Genomic DNA, 16724 nt, shown 5'->3' with positions numbered 1-16724 from the left:
GGCGTCTCCCACAGACATTTTTCCTGTGGTTTGGGTCCCTGTAATCCCGGGTAGCAACCCCAGACTCCTCCAGGGAAGATACCCGAGATAATTTTTCTGCTTGGACAATGCTCCATCCTCTGGGAAGCATCCGAGACTCCTTGCAGGTATGTCCCTGAGTCTTTATTCCGGTGCTTTTGGGCCCTGTCATCCCGGGTAGCAACCCCAGACTCCTCCGTGGAAGATACCCAAGTTGATTTTTCTCCTTGGACTATTGTCCATCCTGCTGGATGCACCCGAGACTCCTCCCAGCTCTGTTTCTGAGTGTTTTCTTCCGGTGGTTTAGCGCCCTGTGATCCCGGGTAGCAACCCCAGACTCCTCCAGGGAAGATACCCGGGATGATTTTTCTCCTTGGACAATGCTCTATACTCTGGGATGCATCCGAGACTTGTCGCAGCTATGTCCCTGAGTCTTTTTTCTCGCGGTTTATGGTTCTGTCATCCCAGGTAGCAACCCCAGACTCCTCCAGGGAAGACACCCAAGATGATTTTTCTCTCTTGACAGTGGTCCATCCTGCGGGATCTACCCAGAACTCCTCCCAGGCATCTCCCGCAGAGTTTTCTCCAGTGCTTTAGGGCCCTGTGATCCCGGCTAGCAACCCCAGACTCCTCTAGGGAAGATACCCGAGATAATTTTTCTGCTTGGACAATGCTCCATCCTCTGGGAAGCATCCGAGACTCCTTGCAGGTATGTCCCTGAGTCTTTATTCCGGTGGTTTAGCGCCCTGTGATCCCGGGTAGCAACCCCAGACTCCTCCAGGGAAGATACCCGAGATGATTTTTCTCCTTGGACAATGCTCCATCTTCTGGGATGCATCTGAGATTCCTCCCAGGCGTCTCCCACAGACATTTTTCCTGTGGTTTGGGTCCCTGTAATCCCGGGTAGCAACCCCAGACTCCTCCAGGGAAGATACCCGAGATGATTTTTCTCCCTGGACAATGCTCCATCCTCTGGGAAGCATCCGAGACTCCTTGCAGCTTTGTCCCTGAGTGTTTATTCCGGTGCTTTTGGGCCCTGTCATCCCGGGTAGCAACCCCAGACTCCTCCGTGGAAGATACCCAAGTTGATTTTTCTCCTTGGACTATTGTCCATCCTGCGGGATGCACCCGAGACTCCTCCCAGCTCTGTTTCTGAGTGTTTTCTTCCGGTGGTTTAGCGCCCTGTGATCCCAGGTAGCAACCCCAGACTCCTCCAGGGAAGATATCCGAGATGATTTTTCTCCTTGGACAATGCTCCATCCTCTGGGAAGCATCCGAGACTCATTGAAGGTATGTCCCTGAGTCTTTATTCCGGTGTTTTGGGGCCCTGTGATCCCGGGTAGCAACCCCAGACTCCTCCAGGGAAGATACCCGAGATGATTTTTCTCCTTGGACAATGCTCCATCTTCTGGGATGCATCTGAGATTCCTCCCAAGTGTCTCCCGCAGACATTTTTCCTGTGGTTTTGGTCCCTGTAATCCCGGGTAGCAAGCCCAGACTCCTCCAGGAAAGATACCCGGGATGATTTTTCTCCTTGGACAATGCTCTATACTCTGGGATGCATCCGAGACTTGTCGCAGCTATGTCCCTGAGTCTTTTTTCTCGCGGTTTATGGTTCTGTCATCCCAGGTAGCAACCCCAGACTCCTCCAGGGAAGACACCCAAGATGATTTTTCTCTCTTGACAGTGGTCCATCCTGCGGGATCTACCCAGAACTCCTCCCAGGCATCTCCCGCAGAGTTTTCTCCAGTGCTTTAGGGCCCTGTGATCCCGGCTAGCAACCCCAGACTCCTCTAGGGAAGATACCCGAGATAATTTTTCTGCTTGGACAATGCTCCATCCTCTGGGAAGCATCCGAGACTCCTTGCAGGTATGTCCCTGAGTCTTTATTCCGGTGGTTTAGCGCCCTGTGATCCCGGGTAGCAACCCCAGACTCCTCCAGGGAAGATACCCGAGATGATTTTTCTCCTTGGACAATGCTCCATCTTCTGGGATGCATCTGAGATTCCTCCCAGGCGTCTCCCACAGACATTTTTCCTGTGGTTTGGGTCCCTGTAATCCCGGCTAGCAACCCCAGACTCCTCTAGGGAAGATACCCGAGATAATTTTTCTGCTTGGACAATGCTCCATCTTCTGGGAAGCATCCGAGACTCCTTGCAGGTATGTCCCTGAGTGTTTATTCCGGTGCTTTTGGGCCCTGTCATCCTGGGTAGCAACCCCAGACTCCTCCGTGGAAGATACCCAAGTTGATTTTTCTCCTTGGACTATTGTCCATCCTGCGGGATGCACCCGAGACTCCTCCCAGCTCTGTTTCTGAGTGTTTTCTTCCGGTGGTTTAGCGCCCTGTGATCCCGGGTAGCAACCCCAGACTCCTCCAGGGAAGATACCCGAGATGATTTTTCTGCTTGGACAATGCTCCATCCTCTGGGAAGCATCCGAGACTCCTTGCAGGTATGTCCCTGAGTGTTTATTCCGGTGCTTTTGGTCCCTGTAATCCCGGGTAGCAAGCCCAGACTCCTCCAGGAAAGATACCCGGGATGATTTTTCTCCTTGGACAATGCTCTATACTCTGGGATGCATCTGAGACTTGTCGCAGCTATGTCCCTGAGTCTTTTTTCTCGCGGTTTATGGTTCTGTCATCCCAGGTAGCAACCTCAGACTCCTCCAGGGAAGACACCCAAGATGATTTTTCTCTCTTGACAGTGGTCCATCCTGCGGGATCTACCCAGAACTCCTCCCAGGCATCTCCCGCAGAGTTTTCTCCAGTGCTTTAGGGCCCTGTGATCCCGGCTAGCAACCCCAGACTCCTCTAGGGAAGATACCCGAGATAATTTTTCTGCTTGGACAATGCTCCATCCTCTGGGAAGCATCCGAGACTCCTTGCAGGTATGTCCCTGAGTCTTTATTCCGGTGGTTTAGCGCCCTGTGATCCCGGGTAGCAACCCCAGACTCCTCCAGGGAAGATACCCGAGATGATTTTTCTCCTTGGACAATGCTCCATCTTCTGGGATGCATCTGAGATTCCTCCCAGGCGTCTCCCACAGACATTTTTCCTGTGGTTTGGGTCCCTGTAATCCCGGGTAGCAACCCCAGACTCCTCCAGGGAAGATACCCGAGATAATTTTTCTGCTTGGACAATGCTCCATCCTCTGGGAAGCATCCGAGACTCCTTGCAGGTATGTCCCTGAGTCTTTATTCCGGTGCTTTTGGGCCCTGTCATCCCGGGAAGCAACCCCAGACTCCTCCGTGGAAGATACCCAAGTTGATTTTTCTCCTTGGACTATTGTCCATCCTGCGGGATGCACCCGAGACTCCTCCCAGCTCTGTTTCTGAGTGTTTTCTTCCGGTGGTTTAGCTCCCTGTGATCCTGGGTAGCAACCCCAGACTCCTCCAGGGAAGATACCCGAGATGATTTTTCTCCTTGGACAATGCTCCATCCTCTGGGAAGCATCCGAGACCCCTTGGAGGTATGTCCCTGAGTGTTTATTCCGGTGTTTTCGGGCCCTGTGATCCCGGCTAGCAACCCCAGACTCCTCTAGGGAAGATACCCGAGATGATTTTTCTGCTTGGACAATGGTCCATCCTCTGGGAAGCATCCGAGACTCCTTGCAGGTATGTCCCTGAGTCTTTCTTCCGGTGGTTTCGCGCCCTGTGATCCCGGGTAGCAACCCCAGACTCCTCCAGGGAAGATACCCGAGATGATTTTTCTCCTTGGACAATGCTCCATCTTCTGGGATGCATCTGAGATTCCTCCCAAGTGTCTCCCGCAGACATTTTTCCTGTGGTTTTGGTCCCTGTAATCCCGGGTAGCAAGCCCAGACTCCTCCAGGAAAGATACCCGGGATGATTTTTCTCCTTGGACAATGCTCTATACTCTGGGATGCATCCGAGACTTGTCGCAGCTATGTCCCTGAGTCTTTTTTCTCGCGGTTTATGGTTCTGTCATCCCAGGTAGCAACCCCAGACTCCTCCAGGGAAGACACCCAAGATGATTTTTCTCTCTTGACAGTGGTCCATCCTGCGGGATCTACCCAGAACTCCTCCCAGGCATCTCCCGCAGAGTTTTCTCCAGTGCTTTAGGGCCCTGTGATCCCGGCTAGCAACCCCAGACTCCTCTAGGGAAGATACCCGAGATAATTTTTCTGCTTGGACAATGCTCCATCCTCTGGGAAGCATCCGAGACTCCTTGCAGGTATGTCCCTGAGTCTTTATTCCGGTGGTTTAGCGCCCTGTGATCCCGGGTAGCAACCCCAGACTCCTCCAGGGAAGATACCCGAGATGATTTTTCTCCTTGGACAATGCTCCATCTTCTGGGATGCATCTGAGATTCCTCCCAGGCGTCTCCCACAGACATTTTTCCTGTGGTTTGGGTCCCTGTAATCCCGGCTAGCAACCCCAGACTCCTCTAGGGAAGATACCCGAGATAATTTTTCTGCTTGGACAATGCTCCATCTTCTGGGAAGCATCCGAGACTCCTTGCAGGTATGTCCCTGAGTGTTTATTCCGGTGCTTTTGGGCCCTGTCATCCTGGGTAGCAACCCCAGACTCCTCCGTGGAAGATACCCAAGTTGATTTTTCTCCTTGGACTATTGTCCATCCTGCGGGATGCACCCGAGACTCCTCCCAGCTCTGTTTCTGAGTGTTTTCTTCCGGTGGTTTAGCGCCCTGTGATCCCGGGTAGCAACCCCAGACTCCTCCAGGGAAGATACCCGAGATGATTTTTCTGCTTGGACAATGCTCCATCCTCTGGGAAGCATCCGAGACTCCTTGCAGGTATGTCCCTGAGTGTTTATTCCGGTGCTTTTGGTCCCTGTAATCCCGGGTAGCAAGCCCAGACTCCTCCAGGAAAGATACCCGGGATGATTTTTCTCCTTGGACAATGCTCTATACTCTGGGATGCATCTGAGACTTGTCGCAGCTATGTCCCTGAGTCTTTTTTCTCGCGGTTTATGGTTCTGTCATCCCAGGTAGCAACCTCAGACTCCTCCAGGGAAGACACCCAAGATGATTTTTCTCTCTTGACAGTGGTCCATCCTGCGGGATCTACCCAGAACTCCTCCCAGGCATCTCCCGCAGAGTTTTCTCCAGTGCTTTAGGGCCCTGTGATCCCGGCTAGCAACCCCAGACTCCTCTAGGGAAGATACCCGAGATAATTTTTCTGCTTGGACAATGCTCCATCCTCTGGGAAGCATCCGAGACTCCTTGCAGGTATGTCCCTGAGTCTTTATTCCGGTGGTTTAGCGCCCTGTGATCCCGGGTAGCAACCCCAGACTCCTCCAGGGAAGATACCCGAGATGATTTTTCTCCTTGGACAATGCTCCATCTTCTGGGATGCATCTGAGATTCCTCCCAGGCGTCTCCCACAGACATTTTTCCTGTGGTTTGGGTCCCTGTAATCCCGGGTAGCAACCCCAGACTCCTCCAGGGAAGATACCCGAGATAATTTTTCTGCTTGGACAATGCTCCATCCTCTGGGAAGCATCCGAGACTCCTTGCAGGTATGTCCCTGAGTCTTTATTCCGGTGCTTTTGGGCCCTGTCATCCCGGGAAGCAACCCCAGACTCCTCCGTGGAAGATACCCAAGTTGATTTTTCTCCTTGGACTATTGTCCATCCTGCGGGATGCACCCGAGACTCCTCCCAGCTCTGTTTCTGAGTGTTTTCTTCCGGTGGTTTAGCGCCCTGTGATCCCGGGTAGCAACCCCAGACTCCTCCAGGGAAGATACCCGAGATGATTTTTCTCCTTGGACAATGCTCCATCCTCTGGGAAGCATCCGAGACCCCTTGGAGGTATGTCCCTGAGTGTTTATTCCGGTGTTTTCGGGCCCTGTGATCCCGGCTAGCAACCCCAGACTCCTCTAGGGAAGATACCCGAGATGATTTTTCTGCTTGGACAATGGTCCATCCTCTGGGAAGCATCCGAGACTCCTTGCAGGTATGTCCCTGAGTCTTTATTCCGGTGGTTTCGCGCCCTGTGATCCCGGGTAGCAACCCCAGACTCCTCCAGGGAAGATACCCGAGATGATTTTTCTCCTTGGACAATGCTCCATCTTCTGGGATGCATCTGAGATTCCTCCCAGGCGTCTCCCACAGACATTTTTCCTGTGGTTTTGGTCCCTGTAATCCCGGTAGCAACCCCAGACTCCTCCAGGAAAGATACCCGGGATGATTTTTCTCCTTGGACAATGCTCTATACTCTGGGATGCATCCGAGACTTGTCGCAGCTTTGTCCCTGAGTGTTTATTCCGGTGCTTTTGGGCCCTGTCATCCCGGGTAGCAACCCCAGACTCCTCTGTGGAAGATACCCAAGTTGATTTTTCTCCTTGGACTATTGTCCATCCTGCGGGATGCACCCGAGACTCCTCCCAGCTCTGTTTCTGAGTGTTTTCTTCCGGTGGTTTAGCGCCCTGTGATCCCAGGTAGCAACCCCAGACTCCTCCAGGGAAGATATCCGAGATGATTTTTCTCCTTGGACAATGCTCCATCCTCTGGGAAGCATCCGAGACTCATTGAAGGTATGTCCCTGAGTCTTTATTCCGGTGTTTTGGGGCCCTGTGATCCCGGGTAGCAACCCCAGACTCCTCCAGGGAAGATACCCGAGATGATTTTTCTCCTTGGACAATGCTCCATCTTCTGGGATGCATCTGAGATTCCTCCCAAGTGTCTCCCGCAGACATTTTTCCTGTGGTTTTGGTCCCTGTAATCCCGGGTAGCAAGCCCAGACTCCTCCAGGAAAGATACCCGGGATGATTTTTCTCCTTGGACAATGCTCTATACTCTGGGATGCATCCGAGACTTGTCGCAGCTATGTCCCTGAGTCTTTTTTCTCGCGGTTTATGGTTCTGTCATCCCAGGTAGCAACCCCAGACTCCTCCAGGGAAGACACCCAAGATGATTTTTCTCTCTTGACAGTGGTCCATCCTGCGGGATCTACCCAGAACTCCTCCCAGGCATCTCCCGCAGAGTTTTCTCCAGTGCTTTAGGGCCCTGTGATCCCGGCTAGCAACCCCAGACTCCTCTAGGGAAGATACCCGAGATAATTTTTCTGCTTGGACAATGCTCCATCTTCTGGGAAGCATCCGAGACTCCTTGCAGGTATGTCCCTGAGTGTTTATTCCGGTGCTTTTGGGCCCTGTCATCCTGGGTAGCAACCCCAGACTCCTCCGTGGAAGATACCCAAGTTGATTTTTCTCCTTGGACTATTGTCCATCCTGCGGGATGCACCCGAGACTCCTCCCAGCTCTGTTTCTGAGTGTTTTCTTCCGGTGGTTTAGCGCACTGTGATCCCGGGTAGCAAGCCCAGACTCCTCCAGGAAAGATACCCGGGATGATTTTTCTCCTTGGACAATGCTCTATACTCTGGGATGCATCTGAGACTTGTCGCAGCTATGTCCCTGAGTCTTTTTTCTCGCGGTTTATGGTTCTGTCATCCCAGGTAGCAACCTCAGACTCCTCCAGGGAAGACACCCAAGATGATTTTTCTCTCTTGACAGTGGTCCATCCTGCGGGATCTACCCAGAACTCCCCCCAGGCATCTCCCGCAGAGTTTTCTCCAGTGCTTTAGGGCCCTGTGATCCCGGCTAGCAACCCCAGACTCCTCTAGGGAAGATACCCGAGATAATTTTTCTGCTTGGACAATGCTCCATCCTCTGGGAAGCATCCGAGACTCCTTGCAGGTATGTCCCTGAGTCTTTATTCCGGTGGTTTAGCGCCCTGTGATCCCGGGTAGCAACCCCAGACTCCTCCAGGGAAGATACCCGAGATGATTTTTCTCCTTGGACAATGCTCCATCTTCTGGGATGCATCTGAGATTCCTCCCAGGCGTCTCCCACAGACATTTTTCCTGTGGTTTGGGTCCCTGTAATCCCGGGTAGCAACCCCAGACTCCTCCAGGGAAGATACCCGAGATAATTTTTCTGCTTGGACAATGCTCCATCCTCTGGGAAGCATCCGAGACTCCTTGCAGGTATGTCCCTGAGTCTTTATTCCGGTGCTTTTGGGCCCTGTCATCCCGGGTAGCAACCCCAGACTCCTCCAGGGAAGATACCCAAGTTGATTTTTCTCCTTGGACTATTGTCCATCCTGCTGGATGCACCCGAGACTCCTCCCAGCTCTGTTTCTGAGTGTTTTCTTCCGGTGGTTTAGCGCCCTGTGATCCCGGGTAGCAACCCCAGACTCCTCCAGGGAAGATACCCGAGATGATTTTTCTCCTTGGACAATGCTCCATCCTCTGGGAAGCATCCGAGACCCCTTGCAGGTATGTCCCTGAGTGTTTATTCCGGTGTTTTCGGGCCCTGTGATCCCGGGTAGCAACCCCAGACTCCTCCGTGGAAGATACCCAAGTTGATTTTTCTCCTTGGACTATTGTCCATCCTGCGGGATGCACCCGAGACTCTTCCCAGCTCTGTTTCTGAGTGTTTTCTTCCGGTGGTTTAACGCCCTGTGATCCCGGGTAGCAACCCCAGACTCCTCCAGGGAAGATACCCGAGATGATTTTTCTCCTTGGACAATGCTCCATCTTCTGGGATGCATCTGAGATTCCTCCCAGGCGTCTCCCACAGACATTTTTCCTGTGGTTTGGGTCCCTGTAATCCCGGCTAGCAACCCCAGACTCCTCTAGGGAAGATACCCGAGATAATTTTTCTGCTTGGACAATGCTCCATCTTCTGGGAAGCATCCGAGACTCCTTGCAGGTATGTCCCTGAGTGTTTATTCCGGTGCTTTTGGGCCCTGTCATCCTGGGTAGCAACCCCAGACTCCTCCATGGAAGATACCCAAGTTGATTTTTCTCCTTGGACTATTGTCCATCCTGCGGGATGCACCCGAGACTCCTCCCAGCTCTGTTTCTGAGTGTTTTCTTCCGGTGGTTTAGCGCCCTGTGATCCCGGGTAGCAACCCCAGACTCCTCCAGGGAAGATACCCGAGATGATTTTTCTGCTTGGACAATGCTCCATCCTCTGGGAAGCATCCGAGACTCCTTGCAGGTATGTCCCTGAGTGTTTATTCCGGTGCTTTTGGTCCCTGTAATCCCGGGTAGCAAGCCCAGACTCCTCCAGGAAAGATACCCGGGATGATTTTTCTCCTTGGACAATGCTCTATACTCTGGGATGCATCTGAGACTTGTCGCAGCTATGTCCCTGAGTCTTTTTTCTCGCGGTTTATGGTTCTGTCATCCCAGGTAGCAACCTCAGACTCCTCCAGGGAAGACACCCAAGATGATTTTTCTCTCTTGACAGTGGTCCATCCTGCGGGATCTACCCAGAACTCCTCCCAGGCATCTCCCGCAGAGTTTTCTCCAGTGCTTTAGGGCCCTGTGATCCCGGCTAGCAACCCCAGACTCCTCTAGGGAAGATACCCGAGATAATTTTTCTGCTTGGACAATGCTCCATCCTCTGGGAAGCATCCGAGACTCCTTGCAGGTATGTCCCTGAGTCTTTATTCCGGTGGTTTAGCGCCCTGTGATCCCGGGTAGCAACCCCAGACTCCTCCAGGGAAGATACCCGAGATGATTTTTCTCCTTGGACAATGCTCCATCTTCTGGGATGCATCTGAGATTCCTCCCAGGCGTCTCCCACAGACATTTTTCCTGTGGTTTGGGTCCCTGTAATCCCGGGTAGCAACCCCAGACTCCTCCAGGGAAGATACCCGAGATAATTTTTCTGCTTGGACAATGCTCCATCCTCTGGGAAGCATCCGAGACTCCTTGCAGGTATGTCCCTGAGTCTTTATTCCGGTGCTTTTGGGCCCTGTCATCCCGGGTAGCAACCCCAGACTCCTCCGTGGAAGATACCCAAGTTGATTTTTCTCCTTGGACTATTGTCCATCCTGCGGGATGCACCCGAGACTCCTCCCAGCTCTGTTTCTGAGTGTTTTCTTCCGGTGGTTTAGCTCCCTGTGATCCCGGGTAGCAACCCCAGACTCCTCCAGGGAAGATACCCGAGATGATTTTTCTCCTTGGACAATGCTCCATCCTCTGCGAAGCATCCGAGACCCCTTGCAGGTATGTCCCTGAGTGTTTATTCCGGTGTTTTCGGGCCCTGTGATCCCGGCTAGCAACCCCAGACTCCTCTAGGGAAGATACCCGAGATGATTTTTCTGCTTGGACAATGGTCCATCCTCTGGGAAGCATCCGAGACTCCTTGCAGGTATGTCCCTGAGTCTTTCTTCCGGTGGTTTCGCGCCCTGTGATCCCGGGTAGCAACCCCAGACTCCTCCAGGGAAGATACCCGAGATGATTTTTCTCCTTGGACAATGCTCCATCTTCTGGGATGCATCTGAGATTCCTCCCAGGCGTCTCCCACAGACATTTTTCCTGTGGTTTTGGTCCCTGTAATCCCGGGTAGCAACCCCAGACTCCTCCAGGAAAGATACCCGGGATGATTTTTCTCCTTGGACAATGCTCTATACTCTGGGATGCATCCGAGACTTGTCGCAGCTTTGTCCCTGAGTGTTTATTCCGGTGCTTTTGGGCCCTGTCATCCCGGGTAGCAACCCCAGACTCCTCCGTGGAAGATACCCAAGTTGATTTTTCTCCTTGGACTATTGTCCATCCTGCGGGATGCACCCGAGACTCCTCCCAGCTCTGTTTCTGAGTGTTTTCTTCCGGTGGTTTAGCGCCCTGTGATCCCAGGTAGCAACCCCAGACTCCTCCAGGGAATATATCCGAGATGATTTTTCTCCTTGGACAATGCTCCATCCTCTGGGAAGCATCCGAGACTCATTGAAGGTATGTCCCTGAGTCTTTATTCCGGTGTTTTGGGGCCCTGTGATCCCGGGTAGCAACCCCAGACTCCTCCAGGGAAGATACCCGAGATGATTTTTCTCCTTGGACAATGCTCCATCTTCTGGGATGCATCTGAGATTCCTCCCAAGTGTCTCCCGCAGACATTTTTCCTGTGGTTTTGGTCCCTGTAATCCCGGGTAGCAAGCCCAGACTCCTCCAGGAAAGATACCCGGGATGATTTTTCTCCTTGGACAATGCTCTATACTCTGGGATGCATCCGAGACTTGTCGCAGCTATGTCCCTGAGTCTTTTTTCTCGCGGTTTATGGTTCTGTCATCCCAGGTAGCAACCCCAGACTCCTCCAGGGAAGACACCCAAGATGATTTTTCTCTCTTGACAGTGGTCCATCCTGCGGGATCTACCCAGAACTCCTCCCAGGCATCTCCCGCAGAGTTTTCTCCAGTGCTTTAGGGCCCTGTGATCCCGGCTAGCAACCCCAGACTCCTCTAGGGAAGATACCCGAGATAATTTTTCTGCTTGGACAATGCTCCATCTTCTGGGAAGCATCCGAGACTCCTTGCAGGTATGTCCCTGAGTGTTTATTCCGGTGCTTTTGGGCCCTGTCATCCTGGGTAGCAACCCCAGACTCCTCCGTGGAAGATACCCAAGTTGATTTTTCTCCTTGGACTATTGTCCATCCTGCGGGATGCACCCGAGACTCCTCCCAGCTCTGTTTCTGAGTGTTTTCTTCCGGTGGTTTAGCGCACTGTGATCCCGGGTAGCAAGCCCAGACTCCTCCAGGAAAGATACCCGGGATGATTTTTCTCCTTGGACAATGCTCTATACTCTGGGATGCATCTGAGACTTGTCGCAGCTATGTCCCTGAGTCTTTTTTCTCGCGGTTTATGGTTCTGTCATCCCAGGTAGCAACCTCAGACTCCTCCAGGGAAGACACCCAAGATGATTTTTCTCTCTTGACAGTGGTCCATCCTGCGGGATCTACCCAGAACTCCCCCCAGGCATCTCCCGCAGAGTTTTCTCCAGTGCTTTAGGGCCCTGTGATCCCGGCTAGCAACCCCAGACTCCTCTAGGGAAGATACCCGAGATAATTTTTCTGCTTGGACAATGCTCCATCCTCTGGGAAGCATCCGAGACTCCTTGCAGGTATGTCCCTGAGTCTTTATTCCGGTGGTTTAGCGCCCTGTGATCCCGGGTAGCAACCCCAGACTCCTCCAGGGAAGATACCCGAGATGATTTTTCTCCTTGGACAATGCTCCATCTTCTGGGATGCATCTGAGATTCCTCCCAGGCGTCTCCCACAGACATTTTTCCTGTGGTTTGGGTCCCTGTAATCCCGGGTAGCAACCCCAGACTCCTCCAGGGAAGATACCCGAGATAATTTTTCTGCTTGGACAATGCTCCATCCTCTGGGAAGCATCCGAGACTCCTTGCAGGTATGTCCCTGAGTCTTTATTCCGGTGCTTTTGGGCCCTGTCATCCCGGGTAGCAACCCCAGACTCCTCCAGGGAAGATACCCAAGTTGATTTTTCTCCTTGGACTATTGTCCATCCTGCTGGATGCACCCGAGACTCCTCCCAGCTCTGTTTCTGAGTGTTTTCTTCCGGTGGTTTAGCGCCCTGTGATCCCGGGTAGCAACCCCAGACTCCTCCAGGGAAGATACCCGAGATGATTTTTCTCCTTGGACAATGCTCCATCCTCTGGGAAGCATCCGAGACTCCTTGCAGGTATGTCCCTGAGTCTTTATTCCGGTGTTTTGGGGCCCTGTGATCCCGGGTAGCAACCCCAGACTCCTCCAGGGAAGATACCCGAGATGATTTTTCTCCTTGGACAATGCTCCATCTTCTGGGATGCATCTGAGATTCCTCCCAGGCGTCTCCCACAGACATTTTTCCTGTGGTTTGGGTCCCTGTAATCCCGGGTAGCAACCCCAGACTCCTCCAGGGAAGATACCCGAGATGATTTTTCTCCCTGGACAATGCTCCATCCTCTGGGAAGCATCCGAGACTCCTTGCAGCTTTGTCCCTGAGTGTTTATTCCGGTGCTTTTGGGCCCTGTCATCCCAGGTAGCAACCCCAGACTCCTCCGTGGAAGATACCCAAGTTGATTTTTCTCCTTGGATTATTGTCCATCCTGCGGGATGCACCCGAGACTCCTCCCAGCTCTGTTTCTGAGTGTTTTCTTCCGGTGGTTTAGCGCCCTGTGATCCCAGGTAGCAACCCCAGACTCCTCCAGGGAAGATATCCGAGATGATTTTTCTCCTTGGACAATGCTCCATCCTCTGGGAAGCATCCGAGACTCATTGAAGGTATGTCCCTGAGTCTTTATTCCGGTGTTTTGGGGCCCTGTGATCCCGGGTAGCAACCCCAGACTCCTCCAGGAAACATACCCGAGATGATTTTTCTCCTTGGACAATGCTCCATCTTCTGGGATGCATCTGAGATTCCTCCCAAGTGTCTCCCGCAGACATTTTTCCTGTGGTTTTGGTCGTGTAATCCCGGGTAGCAAGCCCAGACTCCTCCAGGAAAGATACCCGGGATGATTTTTCTCCTTGGACAATGCTCTATACTCTGGGATGCATCCGAGACTTGTCGCAGCTATGTCCCTGAGTCTTTTTTCTCGCGGTTTATGGTTCTGTCATCCCAGGTAGCAACCCCAGACTCCTCCAGGGAAGACACCCAAGATGATTTTTCTCTCTTGACAGTGGTCCATCCTGCGGGATCTACCCAGAACTCCTCCCAGGCACCTCCCGCAGAGTTTTCTCCAGTGCTTTAGGGCCCTGTGATCCCGGCTAGCAACCCCAGACTCCTCTAGGGAAGATACCCGAGATAATTTTTCTGCTTGGACAATGCTCCATCCTCTGGGAAGCATCCGAGACTCCTTGCAGGTATGTCCCTGAGTCTTTATTCCGGTGGTTTAGCGCCCTGTGATCCCGGGTAGCAACCCCAGACTCCTCCAGGGAAGATACCCGAGATGATTTTTCTCCTTGGACAATGCTCCATCTTCTGGGATGCATCTGAGATTCCTCCCAGGCGTCTCCCACAGACATTTTTCCTGTGGTTTGGGTCCCTGTAATCCCGGGTAGCAACCCCAGAGTCCTCCAGGGAAGATACCCGAGATAATTTTTCTGCTTGGACAATGCTCCATCCTCTGGGAAGCATCCGAGACTCCTTGCAGGTATGTCCCTGAGTCTTTATTCCGGTGCTTTTGGGCCCTGTCATCCCAGGTAGCAACCCCAGACTCCTCCAGGGAAGATACCCGAGGTAATTTTGCTGCTTGGACAATGCTCCATCTTCTGGGAAGCATCCGAGACTCCTTGCAGGTATGTCCCTGAGTGTTTATTCCGGTGCTTTTGGGCCCTGTCATCCTGGGTAGCAACCCCAGACTCCTCCGTGGAAGATACCCAAGTTGATTTTTCTCCTTGGACTATTGTCCATCCTGCGGGATGCACCCGAGACTCCTCCCAGCTCTGTTTCTGAGTGTTTTCTTCCGGTGGTTTAGCGCCCTGTGATCCCGGGTAGCAACCCCAGACTCCTCCAGGGAAGATACCCGAGATGATTTTTCTCCTTGGACAATGCTCCATCTTCTGGGATGCATCTGAGATTCCTCCCAGGCGTCTCCCACAGACATTTTTCCTGTGGTTTGGGTCCCTGTAATCCCGGGTAGCAACCCCAGACTCCTCCAGGGAAGATACCCGAGATGATTTTTCTCCCTGGACAATGCTCCATCTTCTGGGAAGCATCCGAGACTCCTTGCAGGTATGTCCCTGAGTGTTTATTCCGGTGCTTTTGGGCCCTGTCATCCTGGGTAGCAACCCCAGACTCCTCCGTGGAAGATACCCAAGTTGATTTTTCTCCTTGGACTATTGTCCATCCTGCGGGATGCACCCGAGACTCCTCCCAGCTCTGTTTCTGAGTGTTTTCTTCCGGTGGTTTAGCGCCCTGTGATCCCGGGTAGCAAACCCAGACTCCTCCAGGGAAGATACCCGAGATGATTTTTCTCCTTGGACAATGCTCCATCCTCTGGGAAGCATCCGAGACTCCTTGCAGGTATGTCCCTGAGTGTTTATTCCGGTGTTTTGGGGCCCTGTGATCCCGGGTAGCAACCCCAGACTCCTCCAGGGAAGATACCCGAGATGATTTTTCTCCTTGGACAATGCTCCATCTTCTGGGATGCATCTGAGATTCCTCCCAAGTGTCTCCTGCAGACATTTTTCCTGTGGTTTTGGTCCCTGTAATCCCGGGTAGCAAGCCCAGACTCCTCCAGGAAAGATACCCGGGATGATTTTTCTCCTTGGACAATGCTCTATACTCTGGGATGCATCCGAGACTTGTCGCAGCTATGTCCCTGAGTCTTTTTTCTCGCGGTTTATGGTTCTGTCATCCCAGGTAGCAACCCCAGACTCCTCCAGGGAAGACACCCAAGATGATTTTTCTCTCTTGACAGTGGTCCATCCTGCGGGATCTACCCAGAACTCCTCCCAGGCATCTCCCGCAGAGTTTTCTCCAGTGCTTTAGGGCCCTGTGATCCCGGCTAGCAACCCCAGACTCCTCTAGGGAAGATACCCGAGATAATTTTTCTGCTTGGACAATGCTCCATCCTCTGGGAAGCATCCGAGACTCCTTGCAGGTATGTCCCTGAGTGTTTATTCCGGTGCTTTTGGGCCCTGTGATCCCGGGTAGCAACCCCAGACTCCTCCGTGGAAGATACCCAAGTTGATTTTTCTCCTTGGACTATTGTCCATCCTGCGGGATGCACCCGAGACTCTTCCCAGCTCTGTTTCTGAGTGTTTTCTTCCGGTGGTTTAGCGCCCTGTGATCCCGGGTAGCAACCCCAGACTCCTCCAGGGAAGATACCCGAGATGATTTTTCTCCTTGGACAATGCTCCATCCTCTGGGAAGCATCCGAGACTCATTGAAGGTATGTCCCTGAGTGTTTATTCCGGTGTTTTGGGGCCCTGTGATCCCGGGTAGCAACCCCAGACTCCTCCAGGGAAGATACCCGAGATGATTTTTCTCCTTGGACAATGCTCCATCTTCTGGGATGCATCTGAAATTCCTCCCAAGTGTCTCCCGCTGACATTTTTCCTGTGGTTTTGGTCCCTGTAATCCCGGGTAGCAAGCCCAGACTCCTCCAGGAAAGATACCCGGGATGATTTTTCTCCTTGGACAATGCTCTATACTCTGGGATGCATCCGAGACTTGTCGCAGCTATGTCCCTGAGTCTTTTTTCTCGCGGTTTATGGTTCTGTCATCCCAGGTAGCAACCTCAGACTCCTCCAGGGAAGACACCCAAGATGATTTTTCTCTCTTGACAGTGGTCCATCCTGCGGGATCTACCCAGAACTCCTCCCAGGCATCTCCCGCAGAGTTTTCTCCAGTGCTTTAGGGCCCTGTGATCCCGGCTAGCAACCCCAGACTCCTCTAGGGAAGATACCCGAGATAATTTTTCTGCTTGGACAATGCTCCATCCTCTGGGAAGCATCCGAGACTCCTTGCAGGTATGTCCCTGAGTCTTTATTCCGGTGGTTTAGCGCCCTGTGATCCCGGGTAGCAACCCCAGACTCCTCCAGGGAAGATACCCGAGATGATTTTTCTCCTTGGACAATGCTCCATCCTCTGGGAAGCATCCGAGACTCATTGAAGGTATGTCCCTGAGTCTTTATTCCGGTGTTTTGGGGCCCTGTGATCCCGGGTAGGAACCCCAGACTCCTCCAGGGAAGATACCCGAGATGATTTTTCTCCTTGGACAATGCTCCATCTTCTGGGATGCATCTGAGATTCCTCCCAAGTGTCTCCCGCAGACATTTTTCCTGTGGTTTTGGTCCCTGTAATCCCGGGTAGCAACCCCAGACTCCTCCAGGAAAGATACCCGGGATGATTTTTCTCCTTGGACAATGCTCTATACTCTGGGATGCATCCGAGACTTGTCGCAGCTATGTCCCTGAGTCTTTTTTCTCGCGGTTT

The sequence above is a fragment of the Vanellus vanellus genome (assembly GCF_965231255.1).
Source record: "Vanellus vanellus genome assembly, contig: HAP1_SCAFFOLD_165, whole genome shotgun sequence".
Classification (NCBI taxonomy): domain Eukaryota; kingdom Metazoa; phylum Chordata; class Aves; order Charadriiformes; family Charadriidae; genus Vanellus; species Vanellus vanellus.
The sequence above is the reverse complement of the archived record's forward strand: the minus strand, read 5'-3'. Positions refer to the sequence as shown.